The sequence below is a fragment of the Pseudophryne corroboree genome, chromosome 2 (genome assembly GCF_028390025.1).
Source record: "Pseudophryne corroboree isolate aPseCor3 chromosome 2, aPseCor3.hap2, whole genome shotgun sequence".
NCBI lineage: Eukaryota > Metazoa > Chordata > Amphibia > Anura > Myobatrachidae > Pseudophryne > Pseudophryne corroboree.
In genome coordinates this window covers 743,852,581-743,866,718 of record NC_086445.1, presented here as the reverse complement: position 1 = coordinate 743,866,718, position 14,138 = coordinate 743,852,581, and the positions used below count along the sequence as shown (strand labels likewise).

Here is a 14,138-nt window from a genome sequence, read left to right as displayed (position 1 = left end):
TAGCCGTGGAAAAATAAATAAATAAATAAATAAAAATAATAAAAATTAAATAAATAAATAAAAAATAAATAAAAATATCATGTTACTCACAGGCTGGAGCCAATTCCAAAATATTAGTAAAATCGGGTATAACGCTGAAATCTAAGCCAAATGGGCTATCACCAACCGAATCGAAATTCTCTATTAAATTGGGAGAAATAAATAGGGAGAAATAAAAATGAGAAAATAATAATTATTTAATAATTACTATTTAATAATTACTTATCAATGTATCCAGACTGTTGTACGTTCATACTATTTAAACTTTTAAAAATAAGTAAAAATGAACAAATTGTAGACCTTGACTATAATTTCATACTATTTAAACTTTAAATATAAATAAAAACGTGTCAATGGTATTTATAGACATAGCTTACCATGGGTCGTTTGATAACTTGGCAAATCATCATCATCAGAACCGGATCTACACATGAAATCATCTTTGCTGTTGATGTTCTGCATTGTCTGTCTCTGAACCAATAATGAAAATGAGATACAATTAATATCTGTCAAACGATTTACATGAAATACTGTGTCGGTGCATTCCCAAAATGAACCACTAGATGGCACTACTACCACATATAATGTCACATTAATTAAAAACCAAAAGAAATGCCTGGTGCATGTATGATCAACTAGCCTGCGCGTTTTATCATACACAAAATTAATTAATTTAATCAATACTAAGCGGCTCCCAATGGTACTTACTAACAATACTAAGCGGCTCCCAATGGTACTTACTAAATACCAATTGTAGATTAAAGTGCAAAAATGGAATATGAAATGTTAGGAAGCGCTTCCTAACATTTTATACAACTTGTTTGCACTTTACTCACATTAATTCACAGCTATATTTGTAAAATAAAAAATATGCAATTTGTATAAACATGAGATTAGTCAAACGATTTACATGAAATACTGTGTCGGTGCATTCCCAAAATGAACCACTAGATGGCACTATTACCACATATAATGTCACATTAATTAAAAACCAAAAGAAATGCCTGGTGCACGTATGATCAACTAGCCTGCGCGTTTTATCATACACAAACTTAATTAATTTAATCAATACTAAGCGGCTCCCAATGGTACTTACTAACAATACTAAGCGGCTCCCAATGGTACTTACTAAATACCAATTGTAGATTAAAGTGCAAAAATGGAATATGAAATGTTAGGAAGCGCTTCCTAACATTTTATACAACTTGTTTGCACTTTACTCACATTAATTCACAGCTATATTTGTAAAATAAAAAATATGCAATTTGTATAAACATGAGATTAGTCAAACGATTTACATGAAATACTGTGTCGGTGCATTCCCAAAATGATTACCACATATTTAAACAGCCTTCAGTGTGTGACAATTATACTTATTTCACAGCCATATTTGTAAAATAAAAAAAATATAACATGCTAGATCCATAATGATAATAATAATAATAAATAATAATAATAACACTTACCATAATGTCTTCACGTGTGTATAGCGATGCAAGTTCGTTTGAAATTCCTTCTCAGTGCTCTGTCCCACTTCAGTGCTGTGTCCTATTCTTATAGCCATGGATGTGAGCCATATGGCCCCCACCAACCTGTGGTATGCCGTCCCACATTTCCAAGATGCTGGGGTGGGGTTTTTAAACACATAATCTTTGGTTTATACATTAGTAAATGTAATAATTCTTTTCAGTTACAATAAATATATAATCTGTTAGCGGTACCTTACACGTCATACTCAACGCTTCAAAAACATACCAAATACTTATATATACATATATATATATATATATACAGAAAAAACAATTCCTGAGTGCTCTAAAGTTCTTGTATAGATTGAATGGCTATCCTTCCAAATGGGTATATCTTATACTGTAGAAGATGAGGTTTTCTGGATTCCTACAGCGGATAACCAATCACCAAAAAATTTTTTTTTTAAAAAGTCACCCAAACAAACAATTAGAATAAAATTATTTAATATCAAAAATAATTCATAAAAACCCCATAAAATTATTTAATAACAAAATTAATTCATAAAAAGCATTATACAGAAGTACTTATGAACTAATGTACATGAAAACAAATTATTTTATGATTCCATAAATATCCACTGGCTTACTGATTTGTAGCTAAAATTACTTTCAGGCTGTGTGTATAATGTGTACATGTAACATAAATGCAATAACAAAATCATAAAAAGCCCATAAAATTATTTAATAACAAAATTAATTCATAAAAAGCATTATACAGAAGTTCTTATGAACTAATGTACATGAATAAAAATTATTTTATGATTCCATAAATATCCACTGGCTTACTGATTTGTAGCTAAAATTACTTTCAGGCTGTGTATAATGTGTACATGTAACATAAATGCATTCTGTGCTTAGATTTAGGACTCATCACCATGATATCTCATTATGATATCTAATTAATCCAAAATACGGAAAAATCCGATTTGAGTCAACACATAAACCTGTAGGTGGCGCTAATGTTCTTCTACAGAGATAACAAGCTGCTTTTTTTAAAATGTGCTGTCATCATTTATCACTCATGGCCATTAAAATCAATATGTTTTTAAATTAGTGCCATGTGTGATGCTTCCGTACATCTAAGAAAATGGACATGGTCATATTGTAGTCCGTAGATCTGTGGATTTTTAAAATGTGCTGTCATCATTTATCACTCATGGCCATTAAAATCAATATGTTTTTAAATTAGTGCCATGTGTGATGCTTCCGTACATCTAAGAAAATGGACATGGTCATATTGTAGTCCGTAGATCTGTGGATTTTTAAAATGTGCTGTCATCATTTATCACTCATGGCCATTAAAATCAATATGTTTTTAAATTAGTGCCATGTGTGATGCTTCCGTGCATCTAAGAATATGGACATGGTCATTAGTCATTATGCTTTTTTAAAGCTGTACTGTGTGTACCAAGCGTGACGTTTAAATTGTTGGAATGTGTGACCTATAACATGTGAACTATAACAAAGTCATGTTTGAAACTGTTTTTCATCACAAGCTGGTTTCTGATACAGATTTATTGCGCATTCTGCGACTGTTACGTGACACTCTGCGACTGGTGTTGCGTGACACTCTGCGACTGGTGTTACGCGACAATTTTTAATACGGTTTAATATCGAACACTATAAATTTATATTAAATTTTATATTAAAGCGATATCAAACACTATCATTTAATATTAAAGGGGGTGGAGCCTAGGAGAAAGGGGTGTTACCACCTGTCAGTTTGACAGAAAGGTTGTCTTTATCTACTGACATCCAGAGGGATTCCTTATGCAGGTAATTCAAAGTTTTAAATATGACTGCGCGTAGGCAACTATTGTCCTGCTGGCAAACAGGGCCAATCCTGTGCGCACGTTCCACCACAAGGTATGTGCAGCTCTTCTGAACTAAAGACGGCAAGGTCAAAAACTTCAGGACCCTTGATAGACTCCGGCAGCCCTATCAGGCAACGGTTGTTTCGCTCTGACCTATTTTCAAGGTCTTTGAGCTTGTTATGAAGCTGATTGCAGGATTTGGTATTACAGGAGACTGCCTGCTTGAGAACAGATATGTCAGAAAAAGTTTCCCCCAACATGTGTTCTACCTCAGATACCCTTTGGGAGAGGTGGGAGATCTGTCTGCTGATGTCATCTGTCTGTGCCTTTAATAAGGGGCCAATAGCAGCCCTAATTGCTTGCACCATGTCACTGTAAGTGACTGGTGCGTCTGGTGGTGGGAGAAGCCTGTGTACATCTTCAGGGGAGGCTGGAGGTGACTCACCGCTGCAGGATCCAACGGAGAAGGGGATACTCTGCAACACAGCAGGTCCCGAGGCAGAGGGAGAGGAATCTGCGCCCGCAACCAGCGCCATCTTGGCTTTGGTGCGGCACCTCTCCTTATGCTGGCAGTTCTTTCTGGAGGGCATCGGCTGGATAAAAAACCTGTCCATACAATGGACAGGGGGTCCAGGAGCGGTGCAGGGAGCTGGCAGGTCGAGATTGGAGGCTAGGAGCCGTGATATTGGGTAGATGCTGGGCAGGTGGTAAGGAGCTCCAAACACATGCAGCAGCCGGAACCTTGACCAGGTATAAATTGCTTAGAGAATGAGGGTGAACCAGGTGGTTAGTTTAGAAATAAGTAAAGTACAGTGATTCTGCTGTCAGCGTTAGGCATGGAGTCTTAAAATGAATGGATAGTTCTACTAAACTTGGTATTCCCAGGTGGTCTCCCATCCAAGTACTAACCAAGCCCAACACTCTTTAGCTTTCAAGATCGGACGGTATTGGGCATCTTCAGTGTGGTATGATAGTAGAAGGTTAAGGGCGCAACCACTCCCTGGATCAGTGATGAGAGATCACTTAGAGGAGAGTGACGCAGATAAGTGTGGGAAGAAACAAAATGGTGGATCTGCTGCCAATGTTAGGCAGAGGTGATACAGCCGCTGAATATGTCATACACCCATGCTGCTCCTCCGGATCACTGGTGAGAGTCCACGAACAAAAGAGAAGTATAGTATATGACTGTGTATATTAAGGCCAATAATAGGTATATAGCTGTATGCACAAACATATGCTTTAAATGAAACCTGTTAGTGGATACAATGAAAGCTTGGTATCTGCACACTCAATATGCAATATTTAAATGATGTGAGTGTATGTAATACATCACCATACACCCACTAACATAGGCCCCTCTTATATCATGGACAATGCTCAATATACTTAGGGGGTGCTGTCAACTACAGTATATGTAAACTGATACTGGGAGGAAAAAAGAGAAGAAATCTGTATCGTTGATGCACTAGAAGAAAAATTCATTATCATAAAATATAACCTTTATTAGTATATATTGAAATAGGGTATATCTTGGTTTCTTAACCCAGACTACAGTGAAACATAGAGGTTAAAATCACAACAATAACATATATGTGCATCGAAACAGAATGGAAAAATGTGGAAAAACAATTAAAAACGTGTCCACTCTCTCTGATTGTTATATTTATCTGAGTATTACCGACATTTGATCACTCATGTTATTTTCAAAAGCTGTCTCAATTTTTAATAAATTGGTCCTACTGTCGAAGTTGTCTTGAGAGTATGTCGTATCACATGTGCACTGACCACTCAACAGCTATTACCTCATAGGAAAACATCCATAATATAGAGGCTGCGAGTGTAAGTGAATGTGGGTAAATTAACTGATCTCTCGATGAAGGTCACTTCAATTATGTATGTCTTCAATTGCTGCCAATGTATATTATGTCGCGTATGTACCCACCACTCAACACATGTTACCTCATAGGGAAGCATCCATGATATAGAGTTTATTTTTTCACAGTCCCAGAAAGCTCCTCATTAACATAGTAACATAGTTGATGAGGTTGTAAAAAGACAAAATATCCATCATGTTCAACCAGTATTATAAAATTTTACTTCATTTACATGCTGTATCCTTGGATATTTCTTTCAGTTAGGAATTTATCTAATCCAATTTTAAACTTATTGTCTGAGTCCACCATTACTACCTTCTCTGGCAGAGAATTCCAAATCCTTACTGATTTTACTGTGAAGAACCCTTTTTTCCGTTGTATACACGGGCATCAGAACATTTCTAGGTGGGGGGGACAAGATAGAGCCTCATTTTGGCACCCCTGGGTGCGGTACCACCAGGGAGGAAGGCGATACTATGGGGATGGAAAGGAGACAGCACCATGGTGTAGAGCCGGCCGCACCATGTAGATAGAGACCGGGAGTCCCACTGACGGAGGTGCTGTGATGGGCGAGAGAGAAGCCTGGGACTGCAGCATTGCACCAGCAAGAACCATCGTGTAGGTGAGGCTGGCCCCTGGACCTCCAGGGAGCAGGCAGGGCTGGCAACAGAAATATTGGAGCCCAGTACGCAGATATCTCTAGGCCTCCCCCCCCCCCCCACCTCGACATCATACCCACACATCCCCCCCATCCACTGCCACTACAATTCCCCTTAGGGGAGCAGGAGCGAGAGTGGAGTTAGAGAGAAACAAAGTGGGTGTCGGAAAGAGAGAGGAGCAAGAGGAGAGTGTGTCAGGAAGAGAGGAGCAAGAGGAGAGTGTGTCAGGGAGAGAGGAGCAAGAGGAGAGAGTGTCAGAGAGAGGAGAGAGAGAGAGTGTTAGGGAGAGAGAGCATACGCACATGCAGGGGGGGTTGCTGAGTACCTAGAAACCTGTTATATGTTACACCACAGTAGAGCCCCTTATATACATTACACCACAGTACACCCAATTATACAGTACATGTTACAAAAAAGAGGAGCCTTTTATACACATTATGCCACGGTAGAGCCCTTTAGCCACGTTACAACACAGTAGAGTCCCGATCAGGTCTGAACTGTGCATTCACCGGCGCATGCCAGACAGCCAATGGCTGTCTCAGCCCTGTGATCGCTTCTGCCTGATTGACAGGCAGAGGCGGTACCTGGGTGGGAGGGGGCGGGCCAGCGGTGTTTGGCCACCGTTTAGGGGGGCGCGTTCCGGGAAACTCAGGCATGCCCAGACCATTGGGGGGGGGGGTGGCTGTGTGACGACCCTCACCGCAACAAGTAGCCCCTGCCAGCGCACAGGAGCTGCGCTGGCAGGGAGCTACTTCTAAAGTACAAAATCATCACCGCTGTGCAATGCTTTTGTACTTGTGCGGTGGGGTCGGGCCTGACATGCAGGGTGGACTAGCCCTGTGCTGGGCGTCCCCCTGCATGTCAGAGAGGTGAGGATGAGAGAGAGAGAAGCAAGAGTGACAGATGAGGATGGGAGAGAGGACACCAGAAAGAGAGAGACAGAGAGGTGATGATAAGAGAGATAGATGAGGATGAGAGAGTGAGTTAAGAGAGGTGAGAAAGACAGGTGAAGAGAGAGGACAAAAGAAAGAGGCAGAGAGGTGAGTACGAGAGAAAGAGAGAGGTGAGAGAGAGATGAGGACAAGAGAAAGAGGCAGAGAAGTAAGGGTGAGAGAGAGGTGAGGATGAGAGAGAGAGGGGTGAGGACGAGAGAGAAAGAGAGGTGAGGGTGAGAGAGAGGTGAGGACAAGAGAGAGGTGAGGGTGAGAGAAAGGTGAGGGAGAGAAAGAAAGAGGTGAGGGCAAGAGAGAGAGAGAAAGTTGAGAGGCAAGAGAGGGTTTATGAGAGAGAGAGAGGTGAGGGCGAGAGAGCGAAGGGGGTAAGAGGCGAGAGAGGGGTTATGAGAGAGAGGTGAGGACGAGCAGATCTCCTTTCCCTGTTGATAGTGAACTCTTTCAGGCTGCTGATGCTGCAGCTGGCCCTGCTGCTAGGGGCCGGGATCCAGAACTGCCTGGGTGACGTGTCTCCTCAGGGCCAGGGACTGAGGCAGGCTGCTGCAGATGGGGTGATGATTGTGGGCGGACAGCGTTGAGTTGAGCCACACGCCATCGCCAACACCGTGGTGCTGCTCCTCCTCCTTCTTCTCTCAACCACTGCTGTCCTTACACTTCTTGCAGTAGGCGCAGCCACAGACATTGGCCATGGCTGGGTGCGGGGAGCAGAGTGGAGAACATAAAGACTCCCAGGAGCAGCATGCACCAGACAAGGAGGAGATCAGGCCAAAGCTGACAATCACTGAGGCCTGCGCCGCACTGTTTACAAGCACTGGCCATTCACGATAGATTGCTTTGGCCTAGGGAGATGTGGGGGGAGAAGGGCGAAGTGGAGCAGAGGGGACTGAGTCACCGGGACATGAGAGAAGCATGCAGCAGCAGACAGCCATGCCACTACAAGATGTGTCAGTGGCGCCTGCCATGACCAGGAGGCGCACACAGGCAGCAGGCACCATGGGTGAGACTCTGCGCAGCGGCGGCAGGAGACTGCGCCCTTAAGAGCTTGGCACCATATGCAGCTGCGTAGGTTGCGTTATTGGCCAGCCAACCCTGATTGCTCTTCCTGTATATTGGTATATTGGCGGCGCCTCTCATATTTGGGAGGCGAACTGCCCCCTTACCCCCCCCCCCACCCCCCTCCCCGTTCCGACTCCTCTGGTTGTGTATGACATTTTTTTCTCTTCTAACCTCAGAGGGTGTCCACGTGTCCTGTGTAGTGTTTTTATTTTTTTCTAAACAGATCGTCTGATAATCCTTGTATTGTCCATTTATGTATTTATAAATATTAATAATGTCCCCTCTCAGCCGCCTCTTTTCCAGTGGAAACATACTGTATCTAACCTTGTAAGTCTTTCCTCATAATTCAGTGTGTCACAATCCGGGTTATTAGCCCCCATTATTTACCTGCTAAGTGCCTTCTGAGACTGGCCCGGCGTTCCAGGCCTGGGTTCCACCTGCGCTGTCTGCGGGCAGCGCGCTGCATATCTGTGTCTCAAGGTTCTCCTCTGTGATCGCAGCAGCGCTGACATGGCAACATTATATTAAACATCCATCTGTTTAAAGTATGGCGTTTCCTGCCCTCTGCGGCCTCCGCCGCCATTACTGCTGATTCTCACATGTAAAATACAAACAGACATTCCCTCCAGTTTCAAACATGGGCGCAGCCATGTTTGTTTTCGTCACATGTTGTTTTCAGCCTATCCGCTGCAGTCTGGACTCTGTGTAATTATCCAGCCAATCCCTGCTCACCAGCTGGTATAAATATCCTGCTCCAGGGCTGAATAATCGTCAGTGCTTTGGTTGGCAATCCTGCATACATGTCTCTCCTGTTTGGTGAATTCTCAGCTTGACTTTCCAGGTATTCCAGCTCCTGTGATTCAGCTTCTTCAAGAGACCGCCACCAATTACCATTCTGCGGTGCAGCCTGACTCCTGCAGTGTTCCAGCTCTGCTTCCTGGCTTTCTACTGCTGTCCTGACATCAGCTTCCAGCGTTGGTTCTATTCTGCCTCCAGCGGTGCCTTGTATCATTATTGCTTCCATTATCTACGGCATCGCTCACTAGCTTCTGTGGTAAAGTGTCACTGGCTTCCAGCGTGTCACTTACATCGCTTTCAGCTTCAGGCAGTGATTGGTATTACCATCTGCCTACAGCGGTGCTTCACGTCATCTCCAGCGGTATTCATATATCGCCGTGCATATCATTCCACACAACATCGGACCACAGTATCCATCGATGCTCACCATCGAACTGTTGCACCAGTGGTGAGTTCAGTCCATCTTTCCTCACACCAGTGATGTCTGGTAGTCTCTGGCAATCCTATCTATATCTCTTCAACCTCAGTGTATCAGTGCCTATCCCAATCTCCTGTTTACCACCTACTGGACAGTACTTGCTCGTTCCTCATTACAGCGGTTAGCTGTGGCCACGGAATTTCCAACTCCGGATTTTGGCAAGGACTTTGTGGCTGTGCAGAACAAGATAACAGTCTCAAATACCAGTTGCATTCCCAGGAACTGTACTGCATTCTCATTCTGCACTCACTGTTGAAGATATTTCATTGCCAAGACTTATACTGTGTGTTCAATAAACTGATTGTTATATTTTACTCCGTTGTTGTGGTCACGCCTTCGGGTTCATGGTGTTCTAACATCCTGTATGTCTAGGAACCTTATCTCGCCTCCACGGTTCACCTACACACTAGCTCCTACATCTGAGGCTTTCCCTCAGTCAGCCTCAGCCCTCAGTTGTGACACAGTGCCTCTAACTCCTTAACCAGTTTGGTGGCTCTCCACTGAATCCTTTCGATTTCCAAGATATCTTTTTTATAGTGAGGTACCCAGAACTGTACACAATATTCCAGGTGTGGCCGTACCAATGATTTATACAGTGGCAGGATTACACTCACATCGCTTGTCTCCATTCCCCGTTTTATGCAAGCTAACATCTTATTTGCTTTTGTTGTTGCATTGTGACATTGTGTACTGCTACTGTGTCTATTATCAATGAGCACACCCAAATCTTTTTCAACCACCGTTATCCCTACATTTTCCACATTTAATTTCCAGGCTGCCCGATTGTTCTTAGTCCCAAAGTGCATAACTTTACATTTTTCTATATTGAACCTCATTCTCCATTTTCTGCCTAAACCTCCAGTTTAGATACAGATGAAGCCACACTAGTTGTGGCTCCGTCTGTGACTAGGTGCGCCTATTGCCGAGAGTGTCCCCGTCCGGCCAGGCGCACGTACCCAAAACATGCCCCATTCACTTGAATGGAGAGCGTCGCCGTCCGTGTGCCTGGACAGAGATGCTCTAGATGGGAACGTCTCTGTGCACTCCCAGCATGACTGGGTGGACGGATCGCCTAGTCACGCCGGGAGTGCACGTTTGCGATGGAGCCGCCTCTGATGAGCACAGCTCCATCTGTAAGTCATTTCGTAGAGACTCAACATCCTTGTCTGAAAAAATTACTCTACACAGTTTAGTATCTTCTGTGACAATTGACTGTGCTTTCCAGGCCCACTCCTAGGTCATTAATGAATATGTTAAACAGCAGTGGCCCGAGTACTGAACCCTGCGGTATTCCACTAAGCACTGAGGCCCATTCAGAGAATATCCCATTAACCACCACTCGCTGTTCCCTGTTGTACAGCCAATTACTCACCCAAGTACAAATAGTGTTTCCTACGCCAAGCTCTCTTAATTTGAAAATGAGTCTCTTATGTGCGACTTTGTCAAAGTCCAGAAAGACCACATCCACTGCTTTACCCTGAACACTATTATCGCTCACTTTCTCGTAGAAGCTAATTAAGTTAGTTTGACATGACCTGTCCCTCACAAAACCATGCTGATTCCTATTAATAACCTTGGAGGTATCCAAGTATGATATCCCTTATTATACCTTCCAGTATTTTCCCCACTATACAGGTCTATAGTTACTGGGTGTTAGGAGCCACGGCTGTGGCTCATTCCTGTTTTGCATTTTGGTTATGTATTTTATGTGATACTTCTGTTTCTGTTCCGCGAGGGTGTCATGGGGTGTTCGGAGCCCACCCTTAAGGAGAGGGTACTGTTATAAACCACAGGTAGTGGTTCATTCCTATTTTATGTTTATAGTTCTCTTGCAGGCCAGGATTTCCCTTTGCTCTGGTTTAGAAGATTCTTGTTTGCTGCCGGTGGTGAGTCTGTGTAATTGCAGTCTGTTTCCATGTGTTTGGCCTCACCTGTCTGCTAATTGCATCTTGTCAGTTTGGAGCCAGCGAAGGGCCAGTTGTGGGCCAGCGGTGTGCTGCAGCCTCTCTGCTCCATCCAGCCATGCCTCCTTGCCTTCTGGGAGCGTGCTGGGCAGAGGAGCAAGCAGGGCCGGTACTGCCATAAGCCCACTAGAGGGCTCCGCCGAGGTCGGTTGCTGCAAGAATGATGTCTCTCTAAGAGTTATCCTTCATCAACAACTACATGATGCTGGTGGTGCCTGCGGGAGTTATCAGCCACAGCCACCACACAGGCAGCTCTGACATGATGTCATGTGCTTGCACGTCTCTGCACTCACTCACCTGTCTGGCTTCCGTGCAATGCTACCTCCTGCCCTTCTCTCCCTCTCTCCCTTCCAGCCAAACACAGAGTAGCTCCGCCTCCAAGGACATGAAGCTGCTGCTGGCCTGTGCTGGTCGGGGCTGGGAGCTGAAACTGCAAAATAAGAGGGGTTCACCAGCTGCCAGGCTCAGATTTGGGGCTGCCCTGACAGATCCTGTGCACTTTCTGGTGTGAGCAGCCATCCCATGCTCCTTCTGATCTGGTCTGCCCTATGTAGCTGCAATACTGGTACTGGAGATCACCATGCTGAGGTGAGCAGGCTGGGGTCTACATGTCTGGGGGGGGGGGGGGGGGGGGGGGTCTTGTATTTCTACCTGCATCTGTCCCAGAATTCTTTGTCAGTTGCTAGTGCCACTGCAGCAGTACTTCTCTATAGCACAGCTTACTGTATGTATATGCCATCCAGGGCCATAACTAGGTGTTTGCCAGTGGTACCTGGCACACAATGCAGATGCACAGCCACAATGCCTGGCCACGCCACTGCCACACTGTGGGGTCTGCAGCCACCCGCCCGATGCCACCACTCAGCTCAGCTGCAGTGCATTGCCCGGCTACCTCTTCTCACATAGGTAGCAGGGCGGTGCAGCAGCTCGATCATCTCGGCTTCTCCTCCTCCCCCCCCCCCCCCTTCCCCTGTGTTCTGGGAGAGTGTACATCTCTCCCAGCCTGTCCCCAGCCCACCCACAGTGCCCTGCACTGCGATGAGCCGAAGTGCTAGGGCGGGAAAGGGAAGGACAAGAGTACTGCCGGCTGGTCAAAGGTAAGTATAACATACACACTTTCACACTCTCTCAAATCCCCACCCCCTCCCTGGACTCTGCTGCTGTAATGTGTAAAAAGGAGGACTCTGCTGCCACAATGTGTAAAAGGGGACTGTACCTGGTGTAATGTGTGATAGGGACTCTACCTGGAGTGATGTGTAAAATGGGACTTTACCTGGCATAATGTGTGTAAGTGGCGCTACTGTGCAGTGTAATTTGAATAATGGAGACTACTGTGCAGCGTAATATGAATTGGTATTGTTTTATGGCCATGCCCCTTCCCATGAAGCCTCTATATTTTTGCAGTGCGCATACGGCGCTCACTGACCCTGTTTTGAATTGCGGGTGGGGCGCAGATGCTGTTTCTTGCACAGAGCACTAAAATGTCTAGTTACGGCACTGCTGCACTGTATCCAACCCACACTGTATACTGCAGATTAGCCAGCCACTCTTTGGCCAGAATTGGTGAAAACAATATTGTCAGCTGTGAGGTGGTCAAAATTGAGTGGAAATGACTGGAAATGAGTGTTATTGAGGTTAATAATACTCTATGAGCAAAAAAAGGCCCAAATTTAATGATTTTAACTTTTTTTGAAAATGTTTAAAAAAAAATCCAAATCCTTAACCAGTCACGGCGATTTGGCACATCCAAATCCAGCAAAAATGGCCTGGCGCACATCCCTAGTCCTTATGTGTTTCTCTGTCAACAGTAAATATGACGGTTTCATCAGAGGATAAGAACTGCTTTGAATTCAAACACTATTTAAACCAGCCTGGCCCAATCCATTTCTTGTGTCCTGATTGGAAATTACTATCACCTTTGTCTCATAATGGGTGTGAGTGTAAAATCACATGCTAAAATCGCAAGTCCTTTCTAAAAAAAAAATATATATATATATATATTTTTTAATATATATATTGTATACTTTTACTTTGATATAGAAATACAAAACAATATATAACAGTATATTTGTTTTGTACTGTAATACATACCTCAGATTCTTTCTAAGTGAATAGGCTATACCAGCGGTGGCCAATCCGCCGCTCTCGAGCCACATGCGGCTCTTTCATTCTCCGCATGCGGCTTGGTCGGCTCCCGGCCACCACTGCCCGACACACATACTTCTCTCCAGCGGCGGTATCCATATTTAATTCGGCGCCGACCCATGAGCCAATCAGAGCTCGTGGACCGGCAGCTAAGGCTCCTGTTTGGCTGCCGGGCAGCAAGCTTTGGCTCACGGACTGGCTTTTGAAGATAAACACCGCCACCGGAGACTGAGGGGCAGGAGAGAGGTGCACGCTGCGCTCTCCTCCACTCACAAACAGCAGCAGCCTGAGCAACGCTGTGAGCAGCACTTGGGAAGGGGGGCTATCTCATAGGCAAATGCAGGGGGGTTCTGGTTGCCTGGAAACCCCCCTCCTCTTGGCAAGTGGCTCAAATTATAACAATAGCAATGGTATATAATATGAAGGTAGCTGCCAGGAAGAAGAGACAGGAGCCTTTCCATGAGGTGGGAGGATGTGTGCTTAGAAAGTCACTTCTGTCTACTACTGGTTCCATTATGTTTGTTTGTTTGTTTGTTTGTTTGTTTGTTTATTTCGTATGGCATGTTTAACCTTTTCCCTGACCACTTATCTTATTTATATTGTTTAAATATGTTTGATACTGCCTATACTATAGACAATCTATAGCGTTAAATATTAATACTGTAATCCATACATTATCAAATGTATAAAAAGTACCAATGTTCAGGGTCATTACTCGGTTCTTCTACCGCTCCCCCAGACTCCTGCACTTGCTCCGCAGAGTGGGAGATTATGGATTGCATTTAGAAACCCCCCTCTAGAAATACTGCGTTTGCCACTGGCCTATCTG

The 14,138-nt window shown here is 44.3% G+C and overlaps 1 pseudogene; it reads right to left on the bottom strand.

The window, feature by feature from the left end:
• Positions 1 to 4,242: 4,242 nt before the first annotated feature.
• On the bottom strand, positions 4,243 to 4,361 carry LOC135052676 (5S ribosomal RNA; annotated as a pseudogene).
• Positions 4,362 to 14,138: the final 9,777 nt, after the last annotated feature.